The sequence below is a fragment of the Petaurus breviceps genome, unplaced genomic scaffold (assembly GCF_028583685.1).
Source record: "Petaurus breviceps papuanus isolate PSGF00001 unplaced genomic scaffold, PetGlider_PUasm1.0 66, whole genome shotgun sequence".
Lineage (NCBI taxonomy): Eukaryota > Metazoa > Chordata > Mammalia > Diprotodontia > Petauridae > Petaurus > Petaurus breviceps.
In genome coordinates, this window is record NW_027186442.1 from 1262320 (window position 1) to 1282751 (window position 20432).

A 20432-nucleotide genomic window follows, 5' to 3' on the forward strand; every position below is an offset into this window, starting at 1 on the left:
GGGGGAGGGCGGGAAGGAATTACATCTTTATTTCAACATAGTTTCCTTTGTAATCCTCTACATTTTATTTTGTGCATTTAAAAGTATAATTTTGAGGAGTCCATAGGCTTCATCAGATGTCCCAAGGGGTTCATGACACAAAAAACATGAAGAATTCTAGACCTATAGTCTCCCAAATAAATCCCCTTGTATTTATGTTTTATGTGATATCCACATGTGATATACAACATGTACATGTTGTCTTCCTTATAAAGTATAATCTTCTTGAGAGCAGGGACTGCTTACTTTTCATCCTTGTATTCCCAGTGTTTAGCATAGTATCTGGAACATTGCAGTAGTTTACTAAAATTTTTTTGATTTATTGATTGGGACCTATATGAGTATAGGTATATCACTTCCCCTGTCTGTACTTCAGTTTCTATATTTGTGAAAAGAATGTAGTGGGTTAGATGAAATTTAAGACATTCTTCAACTTTAAATCCTATGAATATGTTGATCGCAGGAATGCTTGGGGACCAGTTACTTCTGGATGAAGGGCTTATTCTGAACCTTGACATCCTCATTCTCACAGACTAAGGAATCAGCATTGTGGCAGAGTACAAGTCAGGGATAAAGAAGGACTAGGGAGCGTGAACGCCCCTGCTTCTGAGCTTCTTTGTCCGTTCTTGAGCCAAGAAATGATGATTGTGAATGAAACAAAGACCAGAAGGGAGGTGAACCACTATGTATGCCCAACAGCCCCCTTGTAAAACTGAATAAGCAAGGACTAATAAATTTTAAAAGTAATGGAAAAAACAAGAGTGCATTAAGAAGACAAATTCTAATGCATTGTCTATACCTTTGGCCATAGATCTTAGCAGTGATAGTAATCTTTATTAACTCTCCATTTGTAGGTTGATCTGATACAGATGGTACAATTATCATAGATGGGCAATCAATACTTCATTAATGGCAAACTACCCAAGGAATAATCACAGGAGATTTTGCTTTCTGAAATAAGCTCCCCTTCCCCCAGATTTTAGTACTGGAATAAAAAAGTACATCTTACACTTACCTAACCAACTTTATAGTTTGGGGGCATTCATTCCCCAAATTAGATCCTTCACTCTACGCATACAAATTGCACTTGTCATTCCCAAAGATAAACAAGGTTTCCAACTTTCCCTGTTTCCGTATGATGTCACAGATGTTTTAACCAGCTGGGGGCAGAATTACATTCTGGATATTATTAGGAGAAAAAAACGCAAGTAGGTTCATATCACAAATAAAATAGCATTTCTGAACTAGAGTTTCACCATTAATAGATTATAAGAGAACTTTTAAAATCTTATTGAAATAAATGATATTAGAAATCAAGTTATAGTTTAAAAAGTGCCAGGAACACACTAGGTTTAAGTTTGACAAAGAATTGAAATATTGCAATGTATTTTATACATTTAAACATTCTCAGGATCAATTCAAGGCAAAATTCATTCAGCATCCACTTGGGAAAAATATGTTACAAATCTTTTTGACTATGTGGGTACAGGCTGTTATAAAATATTTGTAACCATTGCCTAGGAGGAGGCTATGGAATCATGGAAAGAGCATTGGGTTCTAGGGAAGAAGATTTGGTTTCAAATCCTAACTACCACTCAATAATTTTGCAGCCTTTGATAAATAACTTCCATCCTCTGGCTTGAGTTTCATCACCTATAGATGGAGAAGGATTGGACTAAATGATCATTAAGGATTCTTTTGGCTCCAAATTCTAGTGTCTTCTGTTGTGATTTTTTTGCCATCAGTTTTTACCTATAAAATAGGGCATAATAATAATTGTACTTCCTAAAACTACATGGTATTTTACAGAATGATAAAGAAGATAATATATGTGAAAGTGCTTTGTAAATATTGAAGCACTGTATACATGCTAGATGTTATTATTTTGTGCTTTTAAATTAATTTGTTTTAAAATATTTTCCCTTCTTTTTCTCCCTTCAGTGATCTAATCACTTCTCTCATAAATGACGACATATTTTAGGGATAAAGTATTACTTTTGAGTTAATTTTGGAAGGAAAATATATCTTTTTCTATGGTAAAATATTAGACAATAGTTTTGGGGTCATTTAAGTGAATATCATAGTAAAAATGTCTGTCTTTGTAGATGATCCTATAATCTAACTAGGGTGTGTGTATCTTTTTTTCAGTTTTCTATAAACTTTGGAGGATGAGAACCCTGCTTGGTTTAAATGCTGATGTTCATAGGAGATTTTGCTTTCTGAAATAACCTCCCATTCTAGACTCATCTAGACTCATTCCACCAGATTCCCATCATTCCAGTCAACTCCTTTGCTTTTGTTGGGGGGGAGGGGAGTTCCAAAGTTTTTTGGAAAGAAGGCAAAAGTAAATATTAAACAGCTCCTCTTGGTGTTTTGAAGTTCATCCCAACTGTGGGCTGGGTAACTTGCAGGTTGGACAAAGTACCTAAGTCCAGGAGTTTCAACATTTCTTTGGTATCAGGGTTCATTTCAATGATTTCCTGATCCAAAGCAGAGACCTCAGGGACATAGTTATCTCTCCTTTCTCTTTCTTCTTCTTCCTGCAGTTTGATGGAGATACCTCTCACAGGGCCTCTCTGAATCCACTTCATCAGATGAGTAACATATCCCACGATCTTGTTGTAGAGCTTCCTGTTGGGGATGATGGCGATCTCCTTGCACATGCGTTTGTTGGTATGGAAGTCATTGCCCAGGTGGGTGTAGTACTTCTCAATGATGACTCACACCGCCTTCTTCATGCTCTTGGTCCGAACGCGACCCATGTTGGCTCTGGAGGGTGAAGGGACAATTCCTTTTCCACAATTACATTTGAGTGGTTCTATAGTATAATAGAATGAGAACTGAATCAGGAGTCAAAATATCTGGGCCCAGATCTGGGATTTATTAGCTGTGTGAACATGGGCAGACCACCTCATATCTCTGTAACTTTCATTTGTAAAGGTTAGCCAAGGGATGTACGTAAAAGAATAAAAAGGGCTCAGGAAGCAGCTTCAACTGAAGAGAATATTTTGTAGTGACCAGTAGTGTGCTACATTTGTGATTCTGTCAGAATTAAGTAACGCTTTGTCACCACAAAGTGCTAGTTGATGTCTATTCTGGAGGAGAGAGTAGAAGAGACTGAGGATTGAATCTCTACTCTCCAGATTCTGAGATTAAAATTTTCTTTCAAGCATGGAAGAAGCAATATAAGGAGGAAATGAAGATGAAAAGTCACCTGAAGAGGCACAGGGGGATTCTCACTTATATCAAGAGGTTGGAGGATAGAAAATATGTCAAAGAGAAAGAATAAGGGCCACTGAACATCAGTAGACAAATTACTTGTATGATATGAAGGTATTCTTTTACAGGGGTTAGGGGTACCATGAAAAGAGAAAGCATTATCAGGTGAGTTGTCATCCAGAAATCATCAGAGAAAAAAGATAAGTAGTGATTAGAGGTGGCCCTCTGTAGAGTAGCCAAGGAGGCTATTTGTCAATCTTTCACAAATAACAGAAGTCTGCTATATTACAACATTTATCAAGAACCTGGCAGTAAGGCTCTCAAGACTGTTCAAAACTGAAAATTTTGTTCCAATGTCAATTAATATAGGGAGAAATGATACCCATAAGAAAGAACCCAGAAAGCATTGTTAAGGATTTTGAGGTCCTAAGCAAAGAAAAGGAAGACTTTAGGAACATATGTGGTATTTTTAATGGAAAATGGTATAGTGAAAAGAGTGCAGTATTTGGAAACAGAGTATCAAAGTTTGTATCTGATGCTTATCTATGAGATATTGCTCTGGCTGCCAGCCAGAGCAATGGCAGGGTGGGGAGAGGAAGACTAGATGACTTCCAAGGTCCCCTGAAGCCTCTAAACATGTAAGCTTTTGATTTTGTATGTGTCTTGATTTTAAAATACATTTCCAGCATATGTTAGATTGTTGGATTTTATTTTCTTATCTACTTTCACTCTTTTGTTTTATTGGATTTTAAAATCCATTTACATCAAAGGTTATGATTATTATGCTTGTGGCTCTCCTTTATTCATTTTTAATTAGATTTTTTCCCCCCTCTAAGTCACTTCTTGGTTCCTTGGATTAGTTGTGCTTATGCTATTTTGATATTTATCTATTAAATAGATTATTTTTCCACAGGCACTCCCCTCATTCTTTGCTTTCTACCTTATCCCAAGTTCTTATAATTTATGTGAATTTTTCTCTTCTCTCCTTTATATATTTAGTTGTTTGCTCCTATTCCCTCATCTGTAAAATGGGATAATGTTACTTTCACTACTTACCTCATATGACTTATGAAATTACTTTGCAAATTCCAAAGCACTATTAAAATGTAAACTATTATTTTAACATTATTTCCTGATGGTGCACTGTTTTTACTAGAAAAACAACTGGTAGACTGTCCTAGTATGTCATTAGAGGGAATATTACATATCTGTGTCTGTACTGACAAGTATTCTGGGCTCTTGGCATATGCACTAAAGAGCTGGCCAGTAATGCTTCATGCTTCAGGTTCAATATTTGCAACCATTTAACAACCATTCTCTCTCCTGAAAGGCATTCTTAGTAGTGGCTAGACATAATTCCCCCTTTCAAAATGACAACTTTTCAAATATTTTAAGACAGATGTCTATAGCAGCAAGTACCCCAGAATCCCCAGGGTGGCTGCCAACACAGGTTCTTAGATCTGCTTTTCTAAAGGAAAGCAACTCAAAATGGGTTAACAATCTTGCTTTAATCAATCAAACATATCATTTACCTAGTTCAGGGGAAAAAGGTCAGCACCCCAAACTTCAGAGTATACAAACAGAAATATTTCAAGTAGACAGGCTTCCAAACTGTCCAACCATTACATCCATACTAAATCACAGTTACCAGAGAGGAAAGCATCAACATCTGGGGTTTTCAAAGCTGGTGGTCTCTCAATGGCTGCCCAGAGTCTCACCTGGTCAAATCACACAACACTTCTCAAAGTGAGCCCCAAAGCAATGTCTCACATCAAGGATTATATAGCCTTCTCTAAGCTCCGAGAATGTAACAAACCTCTTGACCCACTCACTGCCTAATCACAAAGCACCAAGGTGTGGGTGTTCCTGAAAAACAAGCCTCCCATCACAGGTTCCAGTTGCACTTAACCTAGGCTCAAGGAAGATCTTTAAAATTTACATTCCTATAACAATGTCGTGTTTCCCCCTTAACATTTTTCTTTGGGTTAATGACTCATCTCATTTTTCCTCACTTACCAGGGCTTTGAATCCTCTACCCTGCTTTGGTTTCATTGCTGTCCCTCTCACTATACACTACATCTCCTGATTATGAGCCACTTCATTTTCTGTTCCTCATGCCTGGAATTCTCTCCCTCCTTAACTCCACCTTCTACTTTCTGCCATCCTTCAAATCTCACCTAAAGTTCCATCTTTTGGATTCAGGTTTTCCTTAGGCCTTCTTAATGCTAGTGTCTCCCCTCTGTGGATTATCTCTAATTTGTCCTTCCTGTATCTTGTTTGTGCATAGTTATTTCCATATTGCCTCTCCTGTCAGACTGTGAGCTCCATGAGAAAAGGCATTATCTTTTTCAGTTCTTTGCACCCCAACTGCTTAGCACAGTGCCTAATAAATGTTCCTTGCCTTGACCTGATCTTCCTCTGGATAAGATCCAGAATTTAATACAAAACTCCAGATGTTGTTTGACTAGGGCATAGGACAGTGGGATTCTCAGTTCTCTTTTTCTGTATGTTAGACTCCTATTAATACAGCTTAAGGTGGCATTCAATTTATTTTGGCTGCCAGGTCACACTGTTGGCTTATGTTAACTATATTGTCCACTATAAACCTCTGATCTTTTCTCCCTAAATTAAATGTGTATTGCTCCCCCAATTGTGTATTTGATTTTTTTTTCTTAAGTCCTAAGACCTGGATATTACTTTTTGTTCCTAATGTATTTCGTCTTGTTAGCAGGAACCCATTATTTTAGCCTATGCAAATCTCTCTTTCATTATCAGTAAAAGGGTAACAGTTAGTTTAAATGATTTCTGAGTCTCTTGTAGGTGAAATGATTTGACTAATGCACCCAGTAAGAGGCAGATTTGATACTAGAAGCCAGGTCATTCCAGGGCTTTTTCACATGCTGAAAATACAACATTCTCTGGCCATTTTGAGTCATATGAGGTTGCATGGAGGATTCTTTCATGAATATTTGCTCATGCATAAAATCTTTTCCCCCTCTCTTTTGTTCTTGGCTCAGTAAACTAAAGTCTCAAGAACAATGGGAGAACAGCAATAGCCAACTGTGCACAGCATTGAAAGGACTAACAACTTTTCAAAAGAAAATGAAATACTACAAAATTGCAACTCTGAAATAACACTCCCAATGTAAAAAACTGTCCAGAACTGGTGCCCCCAAACTGAAAGTAGAAAACAAAGAGACTGAACTTAAAACATTCTGTTTAGAGTCAGTCAGGTGGAGGGAAATGAGTGCTTGAGCTGGCGGTGGAAACCCTCGATTAGAATTCTGGCTCTCTCCCTTTGAATAGTGTGACCATGATCTGGTCACCCAAACTCTTTAGTCTTCAGTTTCCTCCTCTCTAAAATGTGAATGAGAATATTTGTACTATTTACTACACCGGATTGTTAGGAGGGAAGCTCTTTGAAAAGGTAAAGCACTATAGATCTGTGACCTACTGGTAAAATATTTTAGCATTTCAGATAAATTGGAAATTGGGTAGGTTTCCCAAATGAGACATAGTTAATGGACAATGAGTCAGTAGTTGATCTTGTATGCTCTAATCTAGGTGACTTTTTTTAAAAATTGGATTTCTGGTTGGTAAGGAATAACTGGATATTTTTGTGGAGATTGTGGAGATCATAGAAGGTATCTCAAATGGTATTCAGAGAAAGTGGCATAAAACAAACAGTTAACAGGAAGGAGTTACAGATCCTGACATACATGCACAGTAGTCTAGGAAATAGAGACCTGGGGAAACAATCCATAAGAAAGAGAGATAAGGAGAAGGGAAATAGTTCATGAAGCCCATCGACTGATAGCTTCCTGTTTTAGCTGATTATTCTTGCTAACTAAACTGCTGAAAGACTGGAAGTGCTGGGTTCTGGAACAAAGCCCTGATTGCTCTACCCTAGTTACAATTCTGGCTTAGTTTTTTCTTTTTTTTCAATTTATTTCTTTTTAGTTTTCAACATTCATTTCTACAAGATTTTAAGATACACATTTTCTCCCTGTCTTTCCCCTACACCTCCTCCAAGAAAACAGGCCGACTGCATACCCCTTAGCCCAATCTGTTATCTCTTATATCCTCCCCCATTTCCCCCTTAACTTTATAGTTGGGCAAGATGGATTTCTATACCCCAGAGCCTGTATATCTTATTTCCCAGCTGCATGTAAAAAACATTTTTTTTAACATTTGTTTCTAAAACTTTGATTTCCACATTCTTTCCCTTCTTCCCTCCTCACCCATCCCCACTGGGAAGACAAGTAATTCAATATAGGTTGTACATGTGTAATTACACAAAAGGTTTCCATAGTAGTTATATTGTGAAAAACTAATTATATTTCCCTCCATCCCATCCCATGCCCCACTTATTCTATTTTCTGCTTTGACCCTGTCCCTTTTCAAATGTGTTTGCTTCTAACTACCCTCTCCCCAAGTCTGCCCTCCCTTCTATCATCCACCTTCTTATCCCCTTCCCACCTACTTTCCTGTAGGGTAAGATACCCAATTGACTGTGTATGCCATTCCCTCCTTAAGCCAAATCCAATGAGAGTAAGTTTGACCAACTCCCTGTTACCTTCCTGCTCTTCCCCTCCATTGTAACAGTTTTCTCTTGCTTCTTTTATAAGAGATAATTTACCCTATTCTATCTCTCCCTTTCTCCTTCTCCCAATATATTTCTCTCTCACCTCTTAATTTTATTTTTTTAGATATCATCCCTTCATATTCAACTCATCATGTGCCCTCTGTCTATGTGTATATATGTACACACATGTACACACTCTCACATATATGTTCATACACATATATACCCTCCTATATATACATACATGTATGTATACCTACATATGTAGGTATAAATATGTATACCTATATATATTCCCTTCAACTGTACTCATACTGAGAAAAGTCTCATGAGTCACAATTATTATTTTTCTATGTAGTAATGTAAATAGTTCAACTTTAATAAGTTCCTTAGGATTTCTTCTTCCTGTTTACCTTCTCATTCTTCTCTTGCTTCTTGTATTTGAAAGTCAAATTTTCTGTTCAGCTCTGTTTTTTTTTTCACCAAGAATACTTGAAAGTCTTCTATTTCATTGAATGACCATATTTTCCCCTGAAGTATCATACTCAGTTTTGCTGAGTAGGTGGTTCTTGGTTTTAATCCTAGTTCCTTTGACCTCCAGAATATCAAATTCCAAGCCCTTCAATATACTAATGTAGAAGCTGCTAGATCTTGTGTTTTTCTAATTGTGTTTCCACAATAGTCAAGTTGTTTCTTCCTGACTGCTGATAATATTTTCTCCTTGACCTGTGACATCTGGAATTTGGCTGTAAAATTCCTAGGAGTTTTCTTTTGGGGATCTTTTTCAAGAAGTGATCAGTGAATTATTTCAACTTCTATTTTACTCTCTGGCTCTAGAATATCAGGGTAATTTTCCTTGAGAATTTCTTGAAGGATAATTTCCAGGCTCTTTTTTCAGGTAATCCAATAATTTTGAAATTATTTCTCCTGGATCTATTTTCCAGGTCAGTGGTTTTTTCCAATGAGATATTTCACATTGCCTTCTATTTTTTTTAAATTTATTTGGATCTGTTTAATAGTAACTTGATTTCTCATAAAGTCATTAGCTTCCATTTGTGCCAATCTAATTTTGAAGGAATTATTGTCTTCAGTGAGTTTTTGAAGTTCCTTTTACATCTGGGTAATTTGGCTTTTTAAGGCATTCTTCTCATTGGCATTTTGGGCCTCTTTTGCAATTTGAGTTAGTCTATTTTTTAAGGTGTTATTTTCTTCAATCAGGCTCACTTTTCATGATTTTCTTGTGTCTCTCTCATTTCTCATCCCAATTTTTCTTCCACTTCTCTCACTTGATTTTCAAAATCCTTCTTGAGTTCCTCCATAGCCTGTAACCAATTCATATTTTTCTTGGAGGCTTTTGATGAAAGAGTTTTGGTTTTGTTGTGTGGTTCCATGTTTCCATCATCTTTGTCCCACAAAAAAAGATTCTATGGTCTGATTGCACTTCCTCTGCTTGCTCATTTTGCCAGCCAATGACTTGACTTTTGAGGTCTTTGCCACGGTAGAGCTCTGCTTCCAGAGTGGAGAGAACTGTATGCCAAATTACTTGGATTTTCTCAGTTGTTGTCAGAGCTGCTCTCAGAGCTATGAGGAGGGTGCCTTCTCTACAGCCACCACAATCTCTGGCATGCTAGCATTCATCACCCCAAGACTATCACCCAAAACTGTGACCCAGATCCAAGCATGTCAAAGCAAGAGCAATTACCCTCTGAATGGTTGTTTGGTCCCCCTGCAATCTCCAGGCCAGGAGTTTGAGAGGCAGCCATGAAGCAGCAACAGCAGCCACTGTGCCACTGCCACCTCTGTCATCCTAGGGCAAGGGCCATACGTCACTCTTCTCTCACCCAGTTCCAAAAGAATTCCCTACTGACCTTTTACTCTCTCTTCGGCGTTTATGGTTTGAGAAGTCTGGAAACTGCCACAGCTGCCAGTGATTCTCTCTCCTGAAGTCTGCCCCAGCCAGTCTGGGCTGTGATCTGGGCCAGCATGGCTTACATGGGACTGTGCTTGGCTTTCCTCCCAGTGTGATATAACCTTCCTGTTGGCTTGCCAGGATGCCTTCAGCAAGAGATTTGTTTCTCTCTGTCACTTTGTGGGTTCTGTAGCTCTAAAAATTTTTTAGAGTCATTTTTAAACAGGTATTTGAGATGGTTAGAGCAGGAGCTCAAGGAAGTTCCTGCTTTTACTCTGCCATCCTGGCTCCCTCTGACTTAGTTTTAACTAAAACTGGTTTGACTGTATCTATGACAGATGCATTCAAATTAAATTATTTTCACTGCTATGTTATATTCTATTTTTTTAGGTGATATGGAAACTTTCATTGCATATGAGAGTTCACACTTTTGATGTGTTTATTTGTTGTCTCCTCAACTGTACTGTAAGCTCTTTAGGAGCAAAGACTTCATTTTACAATTCTTTCTATCTTATATAGCACTTTGTTCATGGCTTTCTTCATAGTAGTCACTCAAAAATAGTTATTGACATCATGTGTATAAATTTTGTGTACAATACCAGGTAACAAATAGAAAAGTATTTCAATAAAATAGATATTCAAAATTCAGGATCAACTGAATACGGTGTTTTGGAAACCCAAGAATATAACCTACTTGGAGGAGGACTCACTCTACAACAAGTACTACCAGGAAAATTGGAGAGTGGTTTGGCAGAAATTAGGTTTACACTTGAAGATGGCAACATATTCTTCAATTAGGTTCCAATTGAAATTGTAAAAAAAAAAAAGTTAGAGGAGGATAGAAGGAGATAACTTTAATAATTATAGCTAAGGAAAAATTGATAGTCAAAGGATAGAGAAGATTACAAAGGATTAAAAAAACAATTTAGCTCATGTAACATTTTAAAAAAGTTTTTGCAAAAACAAAATTTAGTCAGTTATAATCAGAAAAGTGATTAAAGGGTGACAATATCCATAGCATAATCTATCTTTACTAAGAGCCTGATAGCTACAATATATAGGTAATTGATCTAAATATAAAGGCATATGGACCATTACCTAATGGTTAAATTGTCAAGGGATATATAGAAAGGTTTTCAAAAAAAGGATTATAAACAATTAACAACAAAATGAAAGATTTCTCTGGAACACTAGTAACAAGAACTATGAATTGTATTCAGGACAGCTAGGTAGCATAGTGGACAGAGTGCTGGGTCTGAAGTCAGGAACACATCTTCCTCAGTTCAAATCTGGCCTCAAATTTTGCTATCTTGCTATCTGTGTAACCTTGTACAAGTCACTTAACCTTTTTATCCTCTGTAAAATGAGCTGGAGAAAGACATGGCAGACCATTCCAATATCTTTTCCAAGAAAACCTCAAATGGGGTCATGAAGAGTCAGACAAAATTGAAACAACTGAACTATAACAACAACATGAATTTAAATTTAGGTTCTTTGGATCAAAGTTTGGGGAAGTTGGAGGTCAAGTCCAATCTCTTTGTTTCATAGATGAGGAAGTTTAGGTCCAAAGAGGCTGAGTAATTGACCCAGAGTCACACAAGTAGTACATATCCAAGGTTAGATTTGAACATACGTCCTCCTTACCCTAAGTCCATAATACCTCACTCTAGCCATGATACCACACTGCTTGAAATTTCATGTGAAGTCATCTTCAGAGTAGCAAAAATGATAGATAAAAGAAATAATCCCTGTGGGAAGATTGAGCCAATAAACTGCTCTTGGTGGAGTTCCTTCTTTGTCTAGCTGTTCTGTAAGACAATATGGAATTATAAAAAAAAATGTTATCATTTGACACAGGAATCCTACTAGTATAGGCCCCCAAAGAGATCAAAGGCAAAAGGGAAGGCCCTATAAACACTAAGTAGTAGAATTTTTTGTGGTGTCAAAAAAAAAAAAGGAAACTAAGGTGACTGACTATCAATTAGGGAATGGCTGAACAAATGACAGTATATAAATGTAATAGAATATTATTGTACTGTAGAAAACCATAACCACAATGAATTAAAAGACATAATAATAATAGCTAGCATTTATAGAATCCTATAAGATTTACTAAGTTTTACAAATACTATCTCATTTTATCCTCACAACAATCCTAGGAGGTAGATCTTATTATATGATCCCCATTTTATTAACAAGGAAACTGAGGCAGAGCAAGGTCAATTGACTTGCTTAGTATCACACAACTAACAAGTGTCTGAGGCCAGATTTGAACTTAGCTTGGTCTCCAACCACCTCAATATAAAATGTGTAAAGGCTTATATGAATTGAGTCTGGCACACAGTAGATGTGTTTTAAATGTTTTAAATATTTTAAATGTTTATTGATTGATCAAAGTAATCAAACTAGGGGAATAACATACACAAGCCACACAAATATATAAATGAAAACAAAGCTAAAAAAAGACATTTGAATTCTAGTTAGCTTATAACAGCTAATCTTCATGGCACAGAACTGATGATGAAACATACTTTCCTCTTCCTGTTGAAGAGATGGGGGATTGCAATTATTGAATAGCGTATGTGATGCCCCATGAATTTGTGATATTATATGATTTTTCTTAAATATCTTTCTTTGTGAGAAGTGATGGTTCAATGAAGTGAAAATAATTTAAAGGGAAATGTTTGTAATATAAAAACCCCAAAAGGCACAAAAAAAAACAAAACCAAAAAAAAAATGCTATGATACTGTAGAGATTTGACCTTGATGTAGCACATATTTTACCTCACATATGGAGGTATGAAAATAAAACCTCTCCCATAGAGTGGTTAATATTTTGACACTTTAAAATTCTGTAATTTTATTAATGTAAGCTTTTTCTTATTTAATGTAGATAGTCTTTTTGAGCGGCTACAGCCAAAGAACCCTGTTGTACAGCATTCTGGCGGTGAGGCTTCTCTCCAATACCAGTCAAACTGATTGTCTGATGACAGAAACACAGTGCTTTGTTAGGACTAGACTGAACATCTTTCCAGTTTATTAGTATCTCCAGAGCTTGGCCTCTCCCATCATAAATTTTGAGAACCCAGGGGTAAATAGGTGGTACAGTGGATAGGTTAGGTGTCAGGAAGACCCTAGTTCAAATCTGGCCTCTGACACTTTCTAGCTGGGTGACCTGGGGTAAGTCACTTTACTGCTATTTGCTTCAGTTTCCTCATCTGTAAAATGGAGATAATAATGCTTCTCAGGGTTGCTGTAAGGATCAAATGATATAATATTTGTAAAGCACTTAGCCTAGTGCCTGGCACAGAGTGGGTGCTAATTTTTTTTTTTTTGCTTTTTGGAGGGCAATTGGGGTTAAGTGACTTGCCCAAAGTCACACAGCTAGTAAGTGTGTCAAGGTTCTGAGGCTGGATTTGAACTCAGGTTCTCCTGACTCCATGACTGGTGCTCTATTCACTATGCCACCTAGCTGCCCCCAAGTAGGTGTTAAATTAATGTAAGCTATTTTTATTATGATCTTTATAACATAATAAAACCACAGGTTTGTAGAGATGGGGTAGGGTGGCTAATAGTAAGTGACAATAAAACTGAAGATAAATAATGTATATAAGATGAATTTTACAGCTTACAAAATGCTCTGATATACATGATATAAAAACAAAAACAAAGTATCTCATTTGATATTCACAATTTCACTTCTCTAGGTCTCTGTTTCCTCATCTATAAAATAAAGGGTTTCAATTAAATAACCTCTTGGTTTTTTGCTTTTTTGACCTTTTTAAGAAACATTAATCCTTCCCAAATGTTAGTTCTGTAAGTTGAAAAAAGGGGGTGCCTTAAGGGTGCAATCTCTAACACTATCTGATATGTGCTGGCACCACAATTCATCCTCAGACAGCTCCCTTTAAACAACCTCACACTGAAACAATAGAGAGCCCCAGTAGCTTTCTATTCACTTAGGTGTATATAGGTGGGGTCTCATAGAAAGAATCAAACCCATTGGGGTAGAGAGTTGAGATCTTCTTACCTGACCCCATTATTTTATATATGAATAAAGTAACTTTCCTTAAGTTACATATTAAAAGAGTGAGAAAACCAGTATTAGAACCTCAATCTCCAGTGTTCTTTTCACCACATCATGCAACCTCTAACTTGACTTGAACCACTTAATAAATGTTTATAGAAGGAAATCTTTGAAGCCAATTAAACACTACATTGGGTTCCTAGTATCAGGTATTGTAGCAGCAAGCACCCCAGCTTCCCCAGGGTGGCTGCCAACACAGGTTCTTGGATCTGCTTTGATAAAGGAAAGCAACTCAAAATGGGTTAACAAGCTTACTTTAATCAGTCAAACATATGTCGTTTACCTAGTTCAGGGGAAAAAGGTCAGTACCCCGAACTTCAGAGTATACAGACAGAATTATCAAGATGGAGAAACAGATCAAGTAGACAGGTTTCCAAACTGTCCAACCATTACATCCATACCAAATCAACATCTGGGTTTTTCAAAGCCGGGGGGCTCTCAACAACGGCTTCCCAGAGTCTCATCTGATCAAATCACAGAACACTTCTCAAAGTGAGCCCCAAAACAAAGCCTCAAATCAGGGTTTATATAGCCTTCTCCTGGCTCAGAGAATGTAACCACCTTCTGGATCCACTGGCCAATCAAAAAGTATCTACTGAAAAACAAGCCTCCCACCCCAGGCTCCAGGTGCATTTTAGCCTAGGGTCAGGGAAGATCTTAAAAATTTACATTCCCATTACAGGTACTATCTTGTATATATAAAAATCAAGAAATCATAACATCACAGGATTTAGAGCATGAAGAGAACAGAAAGTAATCAGTTCAGACTAGTCATTATGAAGATACTGAGATCTAGAAAAGGAAAATGATTAATCCAGTGATTACATAAGTAAATTACATAAATAAATTACATAATTTACATAAAATTACATAAGCAGCAGTCAAGATTCAAACCCAGGTCCTTTGATTCTGTATTCAGATCTTTCTTTGACTAATTATCTAGTCCTGACTGAGCTCCTCTCATGTACTTAGCAACACGTGACGTGCCTTACAGGACACAGACATTCTAAAGAACTTATAATATAGTTTGGAAAACAAAACTGGGACATTTGAAGTAATTAGAGAACAATTATGTACCAATTTATATGGTCCTAACTATAAGTATGCAGATAGCTCAGAGAAAGGAGAGATGGATTACTTTAATCTCTAGGTCTACATCTTTTCATTTATTATGTTTTACAAGTGCTGAAGTTCCTGGAAAATTAGAAATGTCATATAGTCAAACAAGTTAAACGTATGATGAGCCAGTCTCTGACAGAAACATCAGAGATGGGCCTTGAATAGCATCTACATCTATATAGACACATAGATATAGATGTATCAAATGTAAGATGACATATTAATACCTATAAAGATATCAATATATATAGATCTATTTATATAGCTATAGCTGACATTTCTATAGAACTTTAAGGTTGGGGATTTACTTTCCTTATAATAAGCCTGAAAGATTTCCATTATACAGAGAAGGAAACTGCAGCTTAAACAATAATATAAATAATGATAATTTCATAAGAAGTCCATAGGTTCATAAGATTTGAAGTTCATGGGACCTTGAAGATAATCCAACTTCCATTTGACAGATGAGTAATCCATGGTCCAGAGATATGAAATGAGATTTGCCATAGGTCACACAGATACTAATTGTCAGAAATGACATTTAACCCTATGTTATCTGATTCTAAATTCAGTGATCTTCCCACTACACTTCTCTGTCCCTCACCTTTACACATTGCTTTATGGCTTATAAAGCAATTTGTAGTGAAAGCACTTTGAAAACTTTAAAAGGCTACACAAATGTCATTTGCTGTTATTATCATACCTCAAAATAACCAGATGAAACAAATAGTATGAATATTGTCATACTCACAGTTGTAGCTTCATTGGAGAGTTTCTGTTGTAAGTTAGGGTTTAAGGGCTTGATGCAAAAAGTACTCTTATTTATAGATGACAAGATGTTTTGCTTAAATTGTCCCAGAGAATCATGCAAGAAACTAATTATGACAAATAATGGATTCAATGAAGTAGTAGTATACAAAATAAATTCATAAAAATGAGCAATATTTCTGTAAAGCAACAATAGAATATAGGAGAAAATAATAGAAAATAAAATTCATTAAAAATATCTACAAAATGCAAAAAAAATCTGAAACTCAATCTACGAAGTTATACTCAAAGAATATTCATCAAATTATAAGATGTTCTTTAAAGAAATAAAGAGTACCCTTTGACCCAGCAATACCATTCCTAGGGTTATATCCTGAAGAAATCATAGAAGTGGGAGATAGACCCATATGTACAAAAAATATTTATAGCAGCTCTTTTTGTAGTAGCAAAGAATTGGAAATTAAGGGGTGCCCATCAATTGGGGAATGGCTGAAAAAGTTGTGGTATATGCATGTTATGGAATACTATTGTGCTATAAGAAACGAGGAGCAGATGGGCTTCATATATACCTGGAGAGCCTTATACGAACTGATGCTGAGTGAGAAGAGTAGAACCAGGAGAAATTTGTACACAATTACAGACACAATGTATGTGTGATGACCAACTCTGATAGACTGGACTCTTCTCAGCAATGCAGTGATATAAGTCAACCCCAAAAGACTCATAATGGAGAGAAATGTCTACATCCAGAGAAAGAACTAGAAAAAACTGAGTTTATATCCAGATTGAAGCAAAATACCTGATCTTTTTCCTTTTCTTATTTGGTTTTATGTTCTCTTTACCATTTTTCATTCCATCTGATACAATCCATCTTTATAACCTGACTAATGTATAATGTGAAAGAATTTACAGATCCTATACTTGACTGTATGCCACCATGGGGGGGGGGGGGGAAAAAATGTGAAACTCAAGGAATTGTGGAATTGAATCTTGTAAACTAAAAGTAAACAAGCAAATTAATAAAAATTACATAAAGACAAAAAAAGAAATAAAGAGTATTCAAAAATAATTCAATTCATGGATTGCAGTCATGTAATGGACTGCAGTAAAAATGATGCTACCAAAATTAATTTATGAATTTGGCACTTTACCAATAAAATTACCAATGAAGCACTTTATATGCATAGATAAAATAATAGCTAAATTTATTTGCAGGAATAAAAGACTTAGGAAAATAATTTTTTAAAAATTAGGACTGAAAGGAGAATTGCACTCCCACCTAATAAGTTATACTATAAAGAACTAATCTAAAAAATGTTGGGTGCTGGTTAAAAGAAAGAAAAAAGTAGAACAGTGGAACAGACTAGATAAGAGAATCAGAAACAACTGAACACAATAATCTAGTGTTCTAAAAGCTCAAGAATATCAATTACTTGGAGAAAAATTCTTTATTTGCAAAGAATTGTAGGAAAACTGAAAAGCAGTTGGGCAAAATTAGGGTTAGATTATTGTTTTACAATATAAATTACATGATCTGGATATTAAAAGGTCATTCCATGACAAAAGAAGTTAGATGAGATGAAGATCAGACACCTTTTGCAGCTTTTTTGGTTTTATCAAATAAGGGAGAGAGGATATTTCACAAATACTGATCATCGGAATCTATTCAGAAGCTGTTTCTACTAGTAGTTATGAGACTTCTTGGAATAATTAATTTTATTCTATTTTTATTGATACTTTTGCTTTTATATAATTTTAATTTCTGAATACATCCAAGCCCTGCCCTATCCAGCAAGCCATCCTTGTAACAAAGAACTGAAGAGAGATTCTGCATTACATTTCCCCTCTGGCATATGTATACACACGTGTGTATATGCACAGATAAACACACATGTATACATGTATGCATATGCATATTTATACACATACCTAATATACAAATATGCAGTAATAGCATTAACTACCATTTATATATTATTTTAAGGTATGTATAGTGCTTACCAATCTCATTTGATGCTTACAACAACTCTGGGAAGTAGGTGCTATTATTATATCCTCATTTGTGACTTGTACAATATCATTAGCCTGAGACAAGATTTGAATTCAGATCTTACCTCTTGATATGTACTCTATCCACTGTGCCCATCTAGTATCTTTGTCTAATTGCTGGTCAATGGGAGAAAAAAAAGGTGACTGTGTATGCATGTGGTGGTGTATATATATATATATGTATGTATGTATATGTATATATGCACACAAAAATATATACATATAAAGCTGATGTATCTATGTATACAAATGCATTTATACAATACAGATACATGTATATTTTAGAGATGGAATCTAAATCAGAATTTCTCTTTATTGGTAAGGTATAATTGAATTATTCAAGATATTGATACATGAAAAAGAAAATGATTGGATTCAATGACAAAATAAAATCAAGCTGGTTCAATTGTTTAAAGTAAGGACTTATTTTTATTACCTTCCCTGGTATATTTTAAGTCACTTATATTTGACAATTAATAACCTTATACCTAAGGGCAAATCACTATCTCTCAGCCTCTGTTTCCTATTATGTAAAATGGAGGTAATACTTAACCATCTGTCTCTCATGGGGGTTTTTAAGTTTTCAAAGACCAGAAAAAAATTGAGTTATTACTATGGTAATTTAGGATGTCTAAATTATTCTATAATATAAATATAATATAATAAATAAAATATAATATAAATATAAATAAATATAATATAAATAAAGAACATATTATTCTGATATAAAATATTATAGAATTATTCATCTCCTTTATAGTTTTTATGTTCATTTTCTAATTTTTTGTTTTCTATTATCCTAATGGCACATTAAAAAAAAACAGAATACATATTGATATTTATAGTTAAGGAGCTTACAAGGTTTGTCTGAAAACATATTTTTCATATTATTTTACCTTTTTGAAATATCTCAGGCCTGAACTCATATATTTAACTATAAAGTTATGTTATTTCAGTATTTCTTTTTAAAATTTGTTTAAATATTATTCAAACTATAGGGAGCCATTCTTCAATCATCTTTAGTCAGATCTGAGACCATTTTCTGGGCTCTCATTTTAGCACTTAAAAAAAAAACCCAAAACAAAATTAACTTTTCTTTCTTTGTCCTTGAATTGTTACAGAAAACATTATTGAAATGAATCCTAAAGCTATTAGCATTGTTCTGTAACTGTTAAGTCCCGAACACAATTTCACCTCCTGAAAATGCAGTTATTGAATATTTTTACAGAGTATTTTCCTGGTAAATCTCAGTGTTAAATTGAGCACTTTATTCACGATGGTTTCTTCAAATATAACATTCTTGTGGCACAATATGAATAATGAAGAAGACTATTTTCAAACGCATGAATGCTTCTGAATAAAAACTAATATGCAAGATGTTAAGAAGGAATGATGGCGCTTCATTAGTCTATATCACTCCATTTAAATAATACTAGGAGGTCAAGCAAACTTGATAATTCAAGGCCGATTCTCTGATACAGTTAGCTAGCTTCCCAACTTGTGCTTCTTCCTTTCCCCTATTCATTACCTTTGCCAAGAAATCCTCTCCCCTCTTTCCTCTCCAACCTCAAAGAAATGGAAGAAACCTCACAGCTGTTTAGTTCAACCCATATCTTAGGGGAAAAAATAGATAAATTTTAATTATTTAAAGTTAACACTGACTTATAGCATCTTTCTTAGCAAGGAAGCAGTCCACTGCTGCCTGGTATAGATAAAATGAAGGAATTGAAGGTAAGGTGCCATGTCTCTTGGAGAAGGTGGTCTCCAGGAAAGGGACAGAAACACTGGAGGTGTCACCCAAACCCTGTGAAAGACTGTAAGACATGGAAACTGTAGCCCACTGGACCATCAAGAGAAAAAAGTGAGATCTCTTTAACCCCAATTTATCAGCACTCTGAGACAAAAACCAAAGTATCCCTACCTTAGTTATGCCTCTGTCCTTAACACTTTATTGGAAAAGTAATTTTCTTTGTAAGGTTTATGTATTTGCCTGCAGGGAGTCTACTTGAACTCCCAGGGACCTGGTGCCTGAGAATTTTTGCCCAAAAAAAAGTTTTAGCTTAGTTTTATTAACTAGTTTAATAGCACCCACACACTTGAAATTTCTATGTTGCTAAATGCTAGGTAATATTGGGTATATATGACACTGTGATGATTGATTTTTTTTTTTTCATAAAACCGCTGAAGAAAAAGCTGAGAATCACCATCTGTGACAGCATTATATAGTGGAAATAGCCATAGACCTGGACTCAGAGGACCCAGGTCTGTCCTTTATTATCTGTATGACCTTGAGCAAGTCATTTATTTCTCTAGTCATGTATTGGGAATGGGAATTTGAAGATCTTCTATGTCCCTTAATAAACCTAAATGAATTTGAGGATCTTCTCCGATTTGAAAATATATTCTGCCTCCTAATAGGTTGAATGTGGTCACATGGAGCCTGTGGTGGGAAGAGTTTGCTGAAGGGTGGAGCAGAGCCCACAGGAGAAGCTGGCTTGAGGGAGGCTTGTTTTTCAGGAAGGCACAACTTTTTTTACTTTGTAGTCAAGTGGGTTATGAGGGTTGTGATGTTCTCTGACCCTGGACAAGGCTATATATACCTCTGAGGTGACATTTTGCTTTTGGGCTCACTTTGGGAAGAGTTATATCATTTGGCC

General features: G+C 35.7%; 1 long non-coding RNA gene and 1 pseudogene across 1 annotated transcript in view; one reads left to right on the forward strand and one right to left on the reverse strand.

Annotated features, from left to right (window-relative positions):
* The window catches only part of LOC138173858 (uncharacterized), a 121803-nt gene that overhangs the window by 94781 nt on the left and 6590 nt on the right, over positions 1-20432 (forward strand). The gene's annotated exons all lie outside the window — the stretch shown is intronic.
* On the reverse strand, positions 2380-2801 carry LOC138173857 (small ribosomal subunit protein eS17-like; annotated as a pseudogene).